The sequence below is a fragment of the Larus michahellis genome, chromosome 5 (genome assembly GCF_964199755.1).
Source record: "Larus michahellis chromosome 5, bLarMic1.1, whole genome shotgun sequence".
NCBI classification, from domain to species: Eukaryota; Metazoa; Chordata; class Aves; order Charadriiformes; family Laridae; genus Larus; species Larus michahellis.
In genome coordinates, this window is record NC_133900.1 from 16046068 (window position 1) to 16064930 (window position 18863).

The 18863-nt window shown below is 39.3% G+C and overlaps 1 protein-coding gene across 1 annotated transcript in view; it reads left to right on the forward strand.

Annotated features, from left to right (window-relative positions):
* The window catches only part of RNF150 (ring finger protein 150), a 121536-nt gene that overhangs the window by 24905 nt on the left and 77768 nt on the right, over positions 1-18863 (forward strand). The gene's annotated exons all lie outside the window — the stretch shown is intronic.

The following is an 18863-nucleotide window of genomic DNA, read 5'->3' on the forward strand; positions in this document are numbered from 1 at the left end:
CTGCCAAAGAAAGAACAGATAACAGCAAAAATAAGTGGAAGAGAAATACAGGAGTGTGGGATGTGGTAGAAATCCTTATGAAGGAAAAAGATTTGAAGTATTTGTCAAGACAGGAATCATCACCAGACCATGAGTGGATTATGGCATTTCCTAAGGTCTTTTCTGTTTCACCACAGTTTGGTGATTTGATTATCTTTGATAAGGTGATTTTACATCTGTTTATACTCATTTTCGCAGCTGAATGCTTGTGATCTAGCAAAAGTATCATAAGTTTATAGCCTTATATAGAATTATTTTATTGTAATGTTTCATAACATTCAGTAGAAAAGGAAAGCTGATGGTCTGGCGTATTTGAAATGTAATTTTCTACAAGTATTTTAAGTTGGGTTTTTAACCACTATTCTAAAAAAAAGCACCTGTTCTTCCCTAGATCTATGGAATTAAGTTCTGCTCTGCATATGCAGAGGTAACACTAATATAATGAATACGCAACGACAAACCAGGGCCAAGCTTCGTCCCGCAAGCCAGCTTAAGGTTTGCTCACCTAGAAAACAGAGGTGCGTTTATAACTGCGGAGGCCAAGCAGCGTTACCCTGGACTGGGGATAACAGCAGTGAGTGCTCAAGAGCATCAGTAGTGCCTGCATCAGCAGCAAGACTGTGTACTCCCGGCCTCTCCTACTCTGTTTACTAATGCACACTAACGCCCACTCCCCGTATCTTCAGTGTTACTGTTATTTGTGCTCGCTGGAGTAAAGCCTGACAAGTAGGCAGCTTCATGTCACTATGCAGACCCACTTCTAGGCAACCTTTGTGGCTTGCCCAGCTGTGAGGTGGCAAAAGGAGGCCATTGCAGCAGCCACGGAGTGCCAGGGAGCACAGGCATCTGTTAGCCATTCTGCTCTTTCTTTAACCGTATCTTCACGCTGTTGCTTCGTGCTATGAAATGGTCCCCCGGGTCGTGATTTAACCCTGAGCAAGGCAAAGCACAAGTAATGGAACTGTCTGCATTGTGGATCCAGTCTTCAGTATTTTTAATTCAGCCCTGTCTGTACTTTTCATGCCAGTTGGAGAACCCTATCTAGTGCCTGCTGAAGCCTTTGTTGGGGGCTGTGGTGCAGACAGGTCCTCTGATGCAGAAACCTTCGGAAGGCGTGCATTGTCCTCAATGAGGAAGAAAATGCTGCAAGTTGCATTTCCATAAAGCTAGAGCAGAATCCTAAACAGCAGCCTCTTCAGGTTATTTCCTATCTTCTCTATGCAAAATAGCAGTGTGGGCCAATCACACACTCCTCGTTTTCTGCAGCGCTTGTAACTATAGCATTGTGCCTTTGTTAATAAGAAGAAAATGAGTTTGAATTTCCCTGTGAAATATGAAAAGAAGGTAATCACACAATACTTCAGAGATGGAGGGCTCTGAGATGTGCTCTAATGCTACAGCTGTCAGCCTCTCTGTACATGCAAATGTCGTACTGTCAGAATTTAATAGGGTGAAATAGGTTTTCATTTTAGATGAACAAGAACTCCAATTATAACCTCTTACAATTCCAGTTACTGTACTCTGAGTGAATGTGTTTAACAGCAATTCAGTATATGGCACAAAAAAAGTCCTTTGCCTGTTGGCTGGAATTACAGTCCTAGTTACAACATCATGCTGTCTGTACAATAGGGTAGACAAGGCACTTCCATTAATCCCCCTGTATTTGGTTTTTGTAGCTTTTTTAAATGTGTTTTAAGCTTCAAGTTTGTCACTCTTATTCTTAGTCCAGAACTCAATTTCTCTTGATAATTGGTTGAAGTCCCACCTGGCTAATTTAGAGCTCTTCTGGCTTTTAGAAATGGAGGTTTATGATTAGCTAAAGAATAATAGTCTTGTTCCGTGTTTTAACATTTCTGAAATACGCGAAATTAGAGTACTTAGTATCATGAAAGAATTGTGATATCCATAATTGTAAGCATAAAATTTCAGTTGGCATTTTTATTGTATTTCAGGAGGCAACTGCTTTGCTGAAAAAATGATGTAATTGGTAGCAAAGTCAATAAACTGTTTCCTAAGTTGTATAAGTGATCCTGAAAAATCTGTTTTGCAAATAGGGCCTCACAAGAAAATGTTCATGTGTTGAACTTAAAAAAACCTCTGCCCAGGTTTTATGTATACATTTGCATATTGAGATAAAAATCACGATTCAAATACTTTAAAGAATTCAGTTACTAAAAAGAAAACATTTCCATTTTACTTGCTTTTTTGATAGTTTAGAATTGCAATTGAAGTTTATTATTTACATTTATATTTACATGAATTTATATTTACAACCTGATGCAACTTCCTGTACTACTTGCGTCAAAACAGCAATGCTTTTTAGCAAGATGGGCTAATTTGCTACATTCAAATCTATGCAATTTTAAGATACTAAGTTTGCATCTCAAAATCTATGCAGTTTTAAGATACTGAGATCTTATCTCCACTTAATCATAGTCCTGAGTTTGTAAAAACTGTGGCTGAGTCCTGGAAATAGGCAGGTCAGTGTGTGGGACAAGACAGGCAGAGAAAGTATTCCATTCTGCTTTTCAAAGGGAGCCTCTATTGTGTAAAGTAGCTTTGGTGCCACGTCTTATTCTACTAAAGATATCTTCCCTGTATACAGTCAAATTAATTCATGCTTATAGTAGTTTTCTGTAAGGTTTTGAAAAATGAACATAGCAGATGGTAATTGTCTGCGGTAGTAAGTTCACTTGGGGCTGCCTGTATGCCTAAGCCCCTGTCTGTTGTTGTGGTGGTGAACAGTTAATTGTCCTTTGAAGCCCCGTCTGAAAACTGGAGAGTACTGAAGGTCTCCCAAGACTTAACAGCTAGAAAAAAAGCTTGACTTATCCATTTGCCTATTTACTAAACGTGAGATATAATTTTACTTGTAGATTAAGAACATTTGATATGCAAGTTATTGAAAAGAGCTAGTTAAAACTTCATGTGTCTCTTTTCTCTGAAATTCCTTGCAGGATAGAACTGTCTGTAAAAACTAGTCTGTTACTGTGGTCTGAAATGTTAGTATTAGCATTAGTATTTATTTCTGTTGTAACAGTCAAAGAAAGCAATTTGCTTAGAAAATCCATGGACCTACTATGGGCTTTTCATTTCTATGGCCTAGCAGCCTTGGTGTGTTTGTGTAGGTCTGTGGTTGGTTTGCAGAGGGTTGTTTTTTTTTATTTAAAAATAAATAAATAATGTCAACACTGTTGATTACATATATATCTATTTCATGATCTAATAACTTTTTTTAAAAAATATATGAAAGGCAGTACCTATAAAATAATACATAGCTATAATAGATTAAAGTATGTAAGAGTATTATTTATCAGACATTTCATCAAATTCAGACCTGAAAAAATAATCCATATCTGGGCTCTGGGATAAAAATAACAGTGGGATATATTTTGATCACGAGCTAAAATGAAATTCGGCAGTCTGTCAACACTGTTGATCTATTTTTGAATGCCATTTAATCTGGTAATGAAAGCCAGAGTATCTTCCCCCTCTTCCCCCCGCCCCCTTCGTGCTTAACTAGAACAATTTTTTCAGGTGCTAAGCACCTGTGGCTCCAAATCAAAGTGTAAGTGCCTTGTCTAGCATAAATTGAGAATTCTGCTTCAATCAGAAATGCTCTTCAACAAGTCCTTTTTATTGCAGCAATGACCGTCTGCCCTTGTAAGCTCTTGACAGTGCTATTTTAGGATGGTTTCACTAGTTAGCTCTGGAATGATCGGAACACATCTTAACAGCAACAAAAAAACCTGATCTAAACCAAGTGCACTTAACTCTAGCTCTGACATGCTGGTAGACAATTCAAAATCATATTCTATTTGCTTCAGAGGAAAAAACTTTGGAGAAAATAATGTGAACGAACAGTGGAAGTGGCATTTAAGGCACGCTCGCAGACTTTAATTCCAGATTAAGCTTTACTCTCTGAATGCCAGTGCACTCACTTCTTTGCCATAAAAAGATCCTGTCTATCTCTTCACTTTAGTTGATTGCTGGAATGTAGAGAAAATGATCGCTGATGCAGTGAGATACAAAATGAAGTGCTGCAGATTAGTGCAGTCGAAATTGGAGTGCACGGTGACTTCTGTCTCTGAGAAATTATCCTTTTAGGCATTTAAACAAGCAGAGAGCTTGTTGTTTGGTTTGGTTTTGTGTGTTTATTTAATGGCAATATTCATTTTCTTGATGGAGAAGTATGTTTGAGAGCAGGGTATGCTTTTCATAAAATGAGTGTTTAACTTGTCCCATAGTAATCGGTGCCCGGCTTGACCGTGTTGTGCTCACATCCGCTCTAAAATTACCAGGAAAAATGCAAGTGGAGTTGAGGGCAGAAACTTCTGCAGATTTACCCTCCTCCTTCTAGTCCCAACTGGGGGTCTCAAGTTAAGAAATGAACACACTTGGAGAATTTGAACAAGAAATATTAAAGTAAGAGACAATCAAGAGCAGAACTTGTGTCACAGAGAGTAACTGATGCTGTCTTTTAGGAACAGCTAAAATATAGCGAGTTACCTCAGCGCAAATAGCTTGAGGAGAAAAATAATCCCCAAACCTGTATCATATACTTCATGACATAAATGTGAGTGTTTTTTCTAGTTACGCAGTAAGTTTTTGCACAGGCCGTTCCTCACCAGCTCCCGTTGAAGAAGGAATTTACTCTTGAATCTCTTACAGAGAACGGGCAGAGTCAGGTAGGGCATGCTGTTCCGAAAGGATGCTGCAGTGCTCTTCAGCAATCACTTAGAAGGGGGTATACAGTACGATGCATGCAGCACAGCCTCTCACCACAGGTGACAAAATGGCACATTTTGGGGGCTGAAACCTGTTTGTGCTAATAATATAGGTGCTATTTTTGTTCAGTTCTGAACTGAATCATCAGGAATACTTTCTTTTGCTGAACTGCTCTGTCCTGTGGAACAGAAATCTAGTAATGAGGTATTTGGAATAGTTTGGTTTTGCTGTGGCCAAGTTCAGCTTAAAAGTTTGGCAGTTTTCTCTGTGTGTTTTTTTTCAGTACTGGCTGAAATAAATTAAAAAAAAGAAAGTGCAATAAGCTTTAAATTTTAAGCACACATTCTTTTGCATAGGTATGAATCTTCATTTGCTTGATTTAACCACATTGAGCCATAGCAAGTTCGTTCTGTTGCATACCACTGCTCCAGATTGTGTCAGTTTTAATGAGATTTACATTATTATGCATGCTCTAATTTGATATGAAAAGTTGCAAATAGTTAACAGCTGTGACCTCCAGTGATTTAACTTTGGATGCATGCATGGTCTTATTTGAGAGATGCTAAGCACTTGCAGCTCTTCTTTTCCTTTAGTGGAAACAGTGGCTACTCAGGCCATCTGAAAAGCATGTCACAGATCTACTTGAAAATAGCTGTGATCCTCAGAAGCCCATTTCTTGACATAATTCAGACCTATTAACAAAGTAAAGGTGATTATCTCTGTGCAAATGCTTCAGTGTACAATTAAGGGCATAGTTTTGAGTGTTTCAACAATCAGAATGATTTTGACCCTGAAATATGCTATAGCACATCCCCAGGCTGCCTTCTCCCAGAAAACATCACCAGAAGTTTAATAATACCAAACCTTGAGCAGCAAAAGCATTTTAGGCTTGAAGTTTTTCTAGCTAGTCCTTTGCACCATTTGGATCAAATGACTCCTTTTTCTCATCCCTGAGCATATTTTCCTTAGTACTACTTATCTATAATGGTGTGCTCCGTGATTCAGGCCTATTAAGGAGGTTATTACAGCAATGAAATAATTTTAATTCAAACTTACTCAGAGGCATATACAGATACCTATAAATAAGCAAAATTCACTTTCTTCATCTTTTATTGCAAAGGCAGCTAAAAGCCAAAAATACAAGCAAGAATGGATGATAGCAGGCAAAAGATCTTTTTGTTTACTCAAATTAATGAGATTCTGCTTCACAGAGCATTGAAAATAAATTTTAAAAGGGGAGTGCAGTTAACAGGAGACCAGAATGGTGGTGAAAAGTTGGAAAATTAACTTGACTAGGGGCATGCTGTTGTTGGAAGAGTTTCTGTAAATCACTAAGTTACGGACTCTTTGCATCTTTGCTTTGTCCCTTTTCTTTAATTTTAGCATCAACCAAATAGCCTTTAGCAAGTCCAGGGGATGTGCAGTGCTTATTGTTTCTGTGAGAGTTGTCATTTAAGAGGCAACAAGGCTCATTAGTAGTACGGAGGCCTAGGTACCAAGAACACTTGTAACATCATAGCAGTCATAATGAATTGACCTGCAGTCCCTTAAGGGGTAGAGTGAACACCAAGAGCTTCCCAATACTTATTGATCTGGTTTTGGAGAGTTTCCAGTGCAATAGCTTTGTCCCATTTTCAGAGTTCTTTCTGTTGCATACTGAGGATTTGAATAACATGTAAAGTGCCTAAGTGATTGCGAGTCCCAGTGGGATAAAATTAAAACCTTGTAAGACTGAGCTCCCTCGTGAGATATCCTGTACTTGGAAATGGTAAGGATGAATCTGGAAAAGATTATCAACAGGACAGGACACAGATGAGACGAGAACTTGGGCAAGAGATGTACAATATATTGATGGTCAGGAATAAATGTCTTGGGTGTATTAAGAGTCTGTTTTTATAACACTCTTTAAACAGGATTAAAATAGAAAAAATGGAAGATAGAGGTAAAGGATCTAGCCTTCTCTGAAAACATCGAAGACATGCTCTGAGGTTTTTACTGGTGGGTAATTTGTCTGATGGTAGTGATGGATCCTTGATACCCGTTCATTTTGCACTTTGATAATTCCTCTGAAAAGTTTGGGCAGTTCGGCTGTAGCCTGTAACCAGTAGCTCACAGAGCACCAGAATCAGGGAGATGTCGACTCAGGAGAGCCAGTATTCCCCATTTGGAGTTGTACTACACGCACTCCCCAGTTGCCAGGGGTGAGTGTACACTTGCCAGTGGTGAGGACTGGGAGGAAAATCAGAGATACATTTTTATTTATTAGAACTTAATGGAGTGACTTTTTTTTTTTTTAACTTATTTGTATTATTGGGAAATATGCTGGATACAGATCAGTCAGAAGACCTCAGTGCTGCTTAGCTCATGGGAACTAAGTACTGCAGGAGGGCACACAAGGAAAATAAGAGATTTCAGGCTGGCAACTACACAGATCTGCAGTCCAAAAATCCAATTTGGATGATGTTGTTAAAGTGGGATCTCTCATATTGGATCTCTGTTTTCATGTCAGAGCTTGCAGATGTTCACAGAGCTTCTGGTACAATCAAGAGGCTCTCCTAGCAGGTCGTAAGGTGGAACTGGGACAACAGACTCCAATAGTGGCAGTGGTTTGCCTCCGTGTCTGTACCATGATTTCAGCACAGCTGGGAAACGTTTGAATTTCATTGTCTTTTCAGCAATGCAATAGTATAGTTACTGGAATGTTTCATTAATCACCCTTTAAAACCCTTTTTTTCAGTCTTCCCCTCTCCTGTTCTAAAAGCAGATGAAATATTTTTAACCACATCTGGCTTTTAAATTCTTGTGAAGGTGTATTTGTTTAAAGAAGAGGTTGCGTTTCCCTCAGAAAGGTATCTCTGGATGAAGGTTTAATCTGAGTTCATAGAATTAAACAGAGATTATTTAGTACTGCTTAATAAGCAAAGATTGAGTAGTCAGGTATAAAGGCACAGTACTCCTCCTTTCTCTGAAAGCCTATTTCAGATCAAATTCCTCAGTTCAGTGTAAAAGATTGCTTGATCAGCTTCTAGATGAGCTGTAGCTAAATTGTACATAATGAGACGGGGAGTTGTGTGATGGAAGCATCTGTATGTGTGTACGAGTGAGAGGGGAAGGAGGGAGGGATTTTAGCTTGTTTAGAAAATAAAATGCATCATTAATCTAAATATGACAGTAGCATAAGCTGTGAGAACTGTCTTCCAAACAGCGTGCCATGAGCCTGCGTTGTTTGCTGCGCTCTGCCAGCTGCAATCACGTTTTTGCCTAACTGCTGCTTCGTCTCCTGGCGCTTGGATGGACCAATCGCTGCCTCTGCTAGAAAAAAGCATTGCGAGGAAAGACTGTCTGAAAAACATCCACTGGAAGAATAATCTGCTCGGATGCAGTGTACTGGGAATGAAGGGGCAGAGAAGAGAGATGCTGGTTCGTCGCCGTTCCCAGCTAAATCTGAACACGGTGGAGAGGGACTTCATTCCCTCTGCCTGGAGTCTTAGAAAGAAATGAGAGTGTTTGGTAGTGATGTGGCAAAGCTGATGGGGAAAAAAAGGATTTGATAAGAAAAATCTGGCTGCAAAAGCTGGGTTTGTTTCATTTTCACTCTTGTTGGGAGTGATCTTTAGAATGATCACCTTTCTGTTTTGCTTCTTTTCTTCAAAAGCTAGATAACAAAGGCAGTTACAGGACAGAGTACAGAATAATTTCATGTATTTTTCACCACATTGTTTTGCATACATGGTGTTTTTTCCCCCTTCCATGAATAGATATTTTTCTTTTAAACACTCCGCAAGTTTTGTTGTTGTTTTTTTTCCTGTTTTTTTTTTTTTAAATAACAAACAGGTCATGGTAAGGAGAGCACAAAAGCTAACTAACATAAAGCAAACAGCAATTATGCATAAGAAATGCATGGAGAAATATACATAGACATACAGGAAGTTTTTAAATAAACTGAATATAAATACAGTGGAAGCAGAAGAGGCTGAACTGCTGCCAGGAGGATACTTACATAATTGATGCGCTTGTCTATGGGACTGCTTTTTCTGTGGTTTGATATATAGCTCCACTAATGAGGTAGGTCTCAGTCCCAGAATTTGGCCTCCTGTTCCATGTATAAGCTTTAGATAGACAGTTCTATGAGGAACATGCCTGCAGCCTTTTGGAAACGAAACACAGCTCTTCTAGGTAACGCTCACCGTGTCTTGCTGGTTTCTGGGCCACGCTATTTGCCACTTTCCATTTGGGGAAAGATAGCAGTGGGAGTTGGTACAAACAGAAAATTAGAGTCATCTTGTGCACACAGTGATTCGCCTCTCCTTTCCAACAGGAATCATGCTTATTTACATGTATTTTCCTGGTTGCTTTTGTAACTGAGTTCTCATTGTGCCCCCTTTGCAAATAGGTCACACTCTTCCTCTCATGCTTAAGCAGAAACCCATCTCATGGGCAGATTGATGTGCTGGTGAAGTCTGTGAAGGTCAGAAAAAAGGACAAGGTTCATAGGTGTGTGACTGGAAGAATCAGGCTGTTTGGCTGTTGTGCCACACCAAAGTACTGCTGTTTTGAAAAATAATTGAGTCTAAGCTGAATAATACATTACCTGGGACCAGTGAGATGACTGTGGATGAAAATTTATTTTACTGTTCTGTTTCATTTGAAGATTATCAGATATCTTTTTTTTTTTTCTTGCTCTCTCTCTCGGTTTTCTGCTATCTGAATTCTCCTTGTGTCTTTGTGCTTTCCTTGTAACTTTGTTGTCTCCTTGTGTGCATGCACACACACGTGCATACACGCTTCGCAGAAGAATGTTGAGAAATTTCCAAGGTCCAGCACTCCATCATTTCCTTTTAGAGGGGCAGGAAGATGAGAGGTTCCTCAGGATTTTGACGTTAGAATTGCAGCAGCGTGCTGATGGGGGAAACTGTCTCTCAGACCCCCATTCCATGAGCAGTGCGTCTCTGTCACAGTTGCTTAACACCAACAGGCATGTCCTGATGAGTATTTTTTCTGTAGTTCTGAAGAGAATGATAATTAGTAACTAATAGCAAGCCTCCAATATACTCCTGTTTCCTAGCATTCTGTCTCTTGAATCCCTGTATATTTGTGTGCTAATTGATGTTCTCAAGTGACAATTAGGAGGCCTCAGTTACGGAAATGCTGCAGTTTAATAGGTAAGTTTAAAAGAATTGAAAGTGTTTTGCAATTGGTATGCTTTAGACAAAAGCACGGAGACTAGTTTAAAGATACAAACCAGAAGTTCCAGATGTATATCCCAGAGTTATGCATGGTTGTGTAATGTGTACCTGAAAAAGAGATCCCAATGAGATGGGACAGCATCTGTTCACTGAACCAAAAGGACCTGCTTTTCTGCTCTGCCAGGCTTTGCTTTGCTATTTACGCATCTGGAGTGGCATTTAAACCCTTACTGGTGGTATGATTCCATAGTTTTGCAAAGGCATGGATCTTAAAAAACAAACAAACAAACAAACAAAAAAAAAAACAAACAGGTGACAAACCATTAAAAGGGCATTGTACTGCCAGAAAACATGGGTTATATGCGTGCAGCCTCAGATGGAAAGCGTGCCACCAGGGTGACTTAAGTGTCCGCTCTCCAAGGCAAAAATGCCTGGCTTTGAGAGGCAGATTCGGCCACTTAATCAGAGACCTCTAGTACCCTTGTGGGTGTCGTAGCATACTCTGCTGCCCACTAGGCTCCCAGAGGTCCTGCATCGTACCTGCTGGCCCTGTGTAGGTTTGTCACATATGTAAGGAGTGTAAAGCGGCACTGGGCACCTCTCTTCAGGCTGTTGAATTTGGGGGCAGAAGGAAATGGCGTGGGGGGGGGGGCTTCTTTAAGAAATGCCAGGAGTGTTGGGCAGCAGTGAAAGCACAGCCAGAGCACATGATAAGGGGGGTTGTGAGTGAGGCAAATAAAAAGAGTATAGGTGCCGAGGAGCAGGCAGATAATTAAAGAAACTTAAAATATAGGAGCCTGATTTTTATACATTGACATGTGTTTCTTGACAGAAAATCACGTTAGCGACTTTCCTCCTGCAGTAACAGAAAAGTAGTTCAGGGTGGATTTGTCTTTCTGTAGATCTTTTCCTGGGTATAATACGTTGCTGTTCTGTGCATTAGGTTTGTTAACAAAATTCCTTTCGCAAGGGTTTGCAGTCTGCACACTCACTTATTTGTCAATACTGTACATGACTAATATGAACCAAATTGATGGTTCACAATTGTTTTGCAGTAGATTGGTCTTGGCATAAAGAGAGATTTTTCAAGGAAGTATAAAGCCAAAAATAGAGGTAAAGAAAATATATGCGGCAGAGCCATGACTGGAGAGTCATTAGCAATGATGTCACTAACTAGGCCACGCTTTAAAAAAAAAAAAAAATCCAAATGGAAAGACATCTAGCATATGTATGCTGCGGCGGGAAGAAATATCTAGATAGGCTACTGAGAAGTGAGTGCCAGGTTTATGAATTTAAAGAAGTTCATGCATTTAAAAATCTGGCTGTAGACAGGATGACCTGGGAGCAAATCAGCTTTGTGGCCAGAAGCTGAAGGCAAGCGCTGCTTGGGGGGCAGCTGAGCCAGGTCAGCGCTGCTCAGTGTGGCCGGCAAAACTGAGCTTTGTGGCAGCCCAGCCTGAGCGAGGGGCCCCCAAAAGGGAGAGGCAAGAAGGGAGCGGGTGAAAACAAAGAGGCAAAGACCCCAGTGAGAGTGTTTTGCAGGGCCGTAGCTGCAAAAGGCCGGTGCTTGTGTAGCACTTGGCTGCCGAGTCACCGTACAGCTGGCCTGGCTCTGCCCTTCCCTGACCTAACGCCGTCTTGGGCATCTGACTGGTTTGTCTAAGCCTAGAGCTGGCTCCAGGTTACTCATTATTACTCTTAACGAGTTGTCAAGAGCTAGGTTAGCTCGGGTCTTAGCCAGCGACACATGGTCAGTACATTTGAATTATTATTTTTAACTTTGTAATGAAAGCAAGCTGTTGAATATATTGTTGTAAGTTGTGTTTCGTCTGGTGGTAAAAAGAAATTTCCTTTTTAGTGCTGCCATATCCCTTAATGTTCTCCTTTACCTCTGTGGTGTTTTTCAGTTATAGCATCGACTACAAAATAACATCTTAAAGTTTTGCAGCTTTTTACAGAATGGTAAGATGATGATTTCTTTCACCAAAGGAGGCCATTGCAGTAGGAGCCGAATCTTCCTATTCCAGTATCTGGAAGTGAAAAATAAAACAAGCCCATTTTGTTTTGTGAATGGTCCCTGGCCACTGGCATTCAGGTGCTGTGGGATATGCCCAGGAGCTGACAACTCAGTGCCTGGAGAAGTGTCAAATCTCATCCAGGCGTGTGCAGTGCCGACACGGTGAGCAGGCACAGGGCAGCTGGAGAGGAGGTTGCTGAGTGATGGGGAGCAAGAGTACTCAAAGTCTCTCCAAGTCTGCATTTAGGTCCAACTCTCTGGATTTAGGTCCAGCTCTTTGCAGTCAGTGACTTTAGGAGCTCTTGTGAAAAGTATCAGTCATTTTGGCTGAAGGCAGTGCAGTATATGCTTGTACAAGGCCCCAGGGTCATAGAATCATAGAGTTATAGAATTGTTAGAGTTGGAAGGGACCTTAAAGATCACCTAGTTCCAACCCCCTGCCCTGGGCAGGGACACCTCCCACTAGACCAGGCTGCTCAAAGCCCCATCCAGCCTGGCCTTGGACACATCCAGGGATGGGGCATCCACAGCTTCTCTGGGCAACCTGTGCCAGCGCCTCACCACCCTCACAGTGAAAAATTTCTTCTTGATATCTGATCTAAATCTCCCCTCTTTCAGTTTAAAGCCATTAGCCCTCATCCTATGGCTCCCCTCCCTGATCAAGAGTCCCTCCCCATCTTTCCTGTAGGCCCTCGTTAGGTACTGAAAGGCCACAATAAGGTCTCCGCGGAGCCTTCTCTTCTCCAGGCTGAACAACCTCAACTGTCCTCATAGGAGAGGTGCTGCAGCCCTCGACTCATCTTTTTTTCTTTTCCTAGCTCTAAATAGCAAAGTATATGGACACACATACTTGAAATGGGTGTTACAAAGGCTGGTGTTAGTAAAGGTATCATGGCTGAAGAATAATTAGGACTTTGCCATGAGGAAGAAAGGTGGACTAAAACTGTTGCAATCAAATTAGTTATTTAGCACATTGAATCAGCATCCAATCAAGATCCATAAATAAGTATGTCACAAAACTTATGCTAATTGTAGATCACAGAAAAAAATATTGTTGGGAATATTGCTTGATAATATAAAGACACTATGACTGATTTTTGAGTCTGCTTTGCAAGGATAGTTTTAATATTGTTGAGTGCTATTGTTTCTTGACAAAAACATGTATTAGATAGTGTCTAATATTTGCAGATCAGTGGCATTACTAACCTTGTGATACCATAAAAATCAGTTCTGCCTATGTAACCGCTTTTCAAACCATGTTTCTTTAAATCTGTTATGCTGTTATTCTTTTCATTTTTTCATTAATACATTCCATATACCACTTTTCCTAAACTTGCCGAGGATCAGCATGAAGCTGACCATACAATACTTATCCTTTCTAAATAGTCTTTTAAATTTACTCGACTTTGTTAATTTTGATACATAGGCCTTTTCTGCATCATTTGTTACCCTCTTTACCTGGTATTTAGGCATCTCGTTTGTTGCAGGTATACACTGAGAGAAATCTTTAATATCCTTAGATGGCCATGGATGTTTGACTGATTTGATTACCTTCTCCAGTTTTCCCTTTTCCCCCCATTAAACACAAACATCATATTCATGCATATTCTTCCTAGTGGTTACCCTTACTTCCCTGCTTTGTTTGAGAAACCCTTGCAGAAGAGCTCGCTGTTGCAGCCACTGCCTCTCTGACATGTCATTTGTGAACTTCAGGTTCCTTTTTGTGCTAATATTACAGTCATGGACAAATATCACTTACAGATTCTGTTCCTGTCCTTGACAAGGTGAAGTTATTAAGACTCATTTACAGCCTGTAAGAGAAGATGTCTGGAGATGAAGTCTGGCGCTACCAAAACATTAGTGTATCAGTATATCTGTCTGCTTGTTACTGATCATTGCTGTCAGGTGAGAAGACCTGTGGTACATGCTCCTATCTCATCATCTAAGAATTTACTCACATGCATTTTAACCAGCATTAGTCTGAGCTGGAAGGAGGAGGGAGATATGCACCTGCCAGAACAAAGACATGGCTGGGAAGTTCATGGTGCAATTAAAGGTATGAAAGAATAAAAAAACCAAACCATGAATAGAAACAGTAGGCAGGTGTGAAGACAGGTTAACTAAACGGTGAGCTCTCTCCCAGTTTCCACTGGCAGAAACACAAGTATTTGCACAGAGGATGTTTTGCTTTTGTTTTCGTTTTGCTTGTTTAGTTTTGTTTTTTTTTTTTTTAAATAAGCTATTTTCTTGTTTTGTTCACACTGGTTTTGAACTTTCCATTTCGGTGCTTTACAGAAGCCTTTTTTCACCCTCAGCACTGCTAAGGGAAGCTGCTGTAATGCCATCTTTTTAGAAACTAGGATCCGTGTTGCAGAGGACAAAACTGTTGTGATAGTCCTCTGAACTATGGGTGTTGAATGTTCTCCCCAAATGGAAGAAGTAGTAGTGATACTAATTAATCCTCCTTAAAATACACTAAGAGCTCTGATTCCAATATAGTTAAGTTTGTTTAAAGAAAGAAAAAAGTTAAGATATGATTTTACCTGGTGAATAACTGCACACGGACATCAGAAAGTAAAAGGAGAAAAGGTGAAAACTATTTTTTTAATGTTCCTCTCCCTTCCTTACCCACTGTGAGTAGTTCAGTCCCCTGTTACAAATTTTACTGTAATCCACTTATTGTGTCTATTTCAAATATTCTTTTACCTACACTCATACAGTTCATAGAATCATAGAATCGTCTAGATTGGAAGGGACCTTTAAGATCATCGAGTCCAACCATCAACTTAACACTGACAAAACCACCTCCAAACCATGTCCCTAGACATCCTCACATATTTCAGGCCTCCAACCGTTTGAAAGTGCAATGTTTTCAGTCCTCAGCAGTCAAATTTCTATCAGTTAAGTTCCTGTTTCCCATTCTGAGACAAAAAAGTGTGGTAGGTTTTTTCCTTGTCACTTTCCTGTGCGAGACTTCGAAGTGTAGTCATTTCAAGCTTTTGCTTTTTTTCTTAAGCCTTTTCTTTTCCTCTTTTTTCACAGAAAAAAACTCTGAGGCTCAGAAACATTTTCTAAGGGAAGCTGAGGTTTTATTTAATTTTTCCTTCCTCCATAGTGTCTTCTCACCCCCTTAGCACTTTTATCTAGCTGCTTGACATCCAGATCATCTTTTATCTGAGGACTTAATTTAGGAGAAAAGATTGAATGGCTTCATCTCAGCCCCATCACTGTCTATGGACAAGCCCAGCACCCTCACTGTTTTAAGAGGTTGCCGGAGCATCCCATATCAGGAGCATCCCACAACCATTGATGCTTTGTCATCCATCCCACAGGCACTACCCTGAGCTTCAACAAGGTGTGAGGATGTACAGCTTCTGAGGTGGGATACTAAAACGGTGAGGTTTTATTTCAGGAAGGACTTGCAGAGCTATGTATCCTCTGGTCTGCTTTGTAATGACGTTTGTAGGTGGAACGGATGGGCACGTATCAAAAGTCAAGAGGGAGAAAGCAAAACCACCAGCTTGTTATATACTTTCATGACTTTTCCAACCCTACTCAGACCTTCCATCACAGTCGGGTTTTCCAGTTATGTTTATAAGAAGTTAATCGAGCCCCATACGTGGAATTTCTGGGTAAAATCTAGCTTTTCGTTACTTTTCCACAATATGATTCAAGGTCATAAGATTAACTGCGCTTGTTACAGAATCCCAACAGAAATTTAAGACACTAACTGTACTGTGTTGTCAGCCTTGCCTTTTCCCTCTCAGTCATTTCATGTGTTTCTTTGAAGCTTTTTTTTTTTTTTAAACCATCTTCTACATTGAGGAAATGAAACTTCCAAATTAAGTGTGAAATAGTCCTTTTTCAACAAATAACTTATTACAGTTCTGCTGTGTTATGGATATATGTGTTCTTTGAAAGATGAGCTGTTGTTTTTGCTCTGAAAACTCACTCTTTCGCACTTTGTATGTGCTAGGAAAAAGCTCTTGTACCTTTTTCCTTTCTTCTTTTTCTCCCCAGTGGAGTATTAATGAATTATTCATCCAAAACTCTCCGAAAACAAGGCATAAAAAGGAAGAATACCTGAATTCCCCTAGACTTTCATTTTGCACTGCTTTTTACTAAAAAAAAAGTCCTGAAGCGATACATACATCCAGGTCTGTGAATAAGCACTATCAAATATATAATATGTCATCCTGGGAAGATCCATATGTGTGCTTTAAGTGCAGGAGCCATTGACTTCAAAAACACAGCTAGTGGTAATCAACATTCGATAGTAAGCCTTACATGTTGAATATAAAAGGGCCAATTCAGTGGAAAGAAGCTGAGCTTTTTTATTTTGCTGACCTATAGTTGTCTTTTCTCTTTATTTTTTTATTCCCTTATTTGTCTTCATTTTTTTTCTTATTTCCTGCTTTGTGGTGTTTGCATGTAGAAACCTGTGATAGGTAATGATGGTAGTGGAAAGCAAATAACTCTGCCCACTTGAAATCTCTGTCGTTCTACTGCGACCAACTTTTCCAATACAGCGCTAATTTCAAAAGAGCTTGCTTGATGATTGAGAAGTCTTTTAGGGTATTTACTTTGAGACTTTATGCTTGGTTTCGTCACATATGATGCCTCATGTTTTTAAGACTTCATTAAAATAGGAGAATTGGGAAATCAGGGAGGGAGGGGAAGAAACTGAAAAGATTTGGGGTTTTTTTGGGGTTTTTTCTTTACTTGTCTTGACTTATAGTATCATTTCTGATGGCAACCTGACTTCTCTTAGTCTAAAGAGCTATTGTGGAAGAAAAGTCATCACTGAAAATAAAATAAATTGTGAAGTTTTTGTCTTGGTGCAGGTTTTTTTGCATTTGCATGTAAATTAGTCTCAAGGTTCAAATGTGATGCTTTAGAGAGTTGTCAGCATTTGTACCACCCTGCTTTTTTATTTTTTGTGTGTGTGTGCTTCAGAAATTAAAATAAAGGCACAGAGGATTTTATTTCTCCTAACACAAAAACCCTGAAATCTCTTCAGCTCATAAATGATACGTTTGGCCTTTTCAATTTTATGGCCCTTAACTATTATTCAAGCTGATCGTGAAGAAAATTCCTGGTATCTGAGAGGGAGCCCTGTTGCTACTGAACCCTACTGCAAGTTGCCTTGCCTTGCCTTTTTTTTTTTTTCCTTCTGATGAAGAAGTTGTCCCATGGTAAATGTAAAAATATTGCTAGAGGACTTCATTCTAGACAGTGCAGAAAGTTATTTTCCTTCTTAGTGTAATTTTACAATAAATGCTTTTTCTTCTCATTAATCTCATGAATTTTTTTGGCTCAACGTTTTCAGAGTACTTCAGTTACAAGACTCAAAATTCAGGAGAGATCTTCTGCCATTAGAGCATAATGTGATGAACCATTATAATATTAATTTGTATATTTAGTGTGGATCATATGTCCATTGTGAGTAGTGACCTTTGTAATTACAGTACAGTTCCCATAATTGTTTTCTTTGTCTGGATCCCCTCCTTTTTTGTCCTCCACTCTGAGAAGCCTGATCTAAGCTGGTATTAAAAGGCCAAGATCCACTGCATCTTATTTTGAAGGCTAAATTATTTAGTGAAGATGGACTAATGTTCTTTTAATCTAGAACGTGGAAAACACTTTGTTTGAGATTATTTTTAAGCAAAAAACACATCAAGTGCGGATTGATTTTTTTTTTGATAGGAAAGTGCTTGGAAATGGCAGAACATTTCATAGAACTTTTTGCAGAAAGTTTCATTTTTCACTCTCCAGTAATATTTCATTAATATTTTAAATAAAAATTAAAGTACTGTTTTTATCAATGTATGGATGATTCATTCTACAGGGAACAATTTTTTAGTTGTCTGATCTGTCATCAGATCTATGAATCCTCATATCAGTTGTTTCTGCTCCTAGACTTGAGCCACTTTTTGGTTAGAGAAGAAGGAAGAATACTGTTCTTGTCAAAAAAAACCCTGTAATGATTATGATAGAAGTTTTAATGAATTTTATGAAATAGACTGTAATGAAATTACTTATGTCTAAACGCAGTATGAGAACAGACATCAGAGAAGTGAATATACTAATACTTGAAATCTGCTTAGGAGAAAAAAATGATGGTTTTACTTAAATATCACCTATATGTTCCATTAACATGGAATATGATTCTAATATAATGTAATTTGCTACATGTGTACCAGTAGCTGAGTTAGGGGTTGTTTGTTGCCAGTTCTTTTTAGTGTGGTAATGCCCACAAAATGATGCTTTCTTTCTCCCATACTCTTTTCTGGATGCAATAAGCTGTAACCCTGCAAAGCAGCCTTGATTTATAAATGGACTATGTCAAAAATGCCTGGATGGTGCAGAAATGTTTGGTTTGTGCTTTGTCCCACCAGAGAAAACTGGCCTTTAAGTCCATCTTACTAATAACAGGATTGTGGGATGAAAGTAGTCAGAGAAATGGGAAGTATACAGGTTTTCTTTGTTCATTGTTTACTGGACATTGGAAAAATGATTTCTGTTGCTTGTATAGTAAATCTAGGAAAATAAACGTGTGCAGAAGTACCTTCCATTACTCAGTTAACAGTAGCGTAGCAGACAAAGAAACACAAAGGTAGGATAAATTCCTACTTATTAGTCATACAATGTCATATTTTACCACCTGCTTCATGCTCAGTAGTTACTGTCAGTCAGGTTCCTCCTGTAGCATAGCAGAGGTGGCAGGATTAGGCCCAAAATTTGAATGACAACCTTATGCTCTGTTTAGCTGCAACATTATGGTTTAAATGGAAGTTGATCCATCTGGTATTTTCAGCCTACATCACTAGTTCTTTCTTTAAAACTGTTTGTTATGAGAGAGAATAATTAGACTGTGTACTTTAATACAGGGT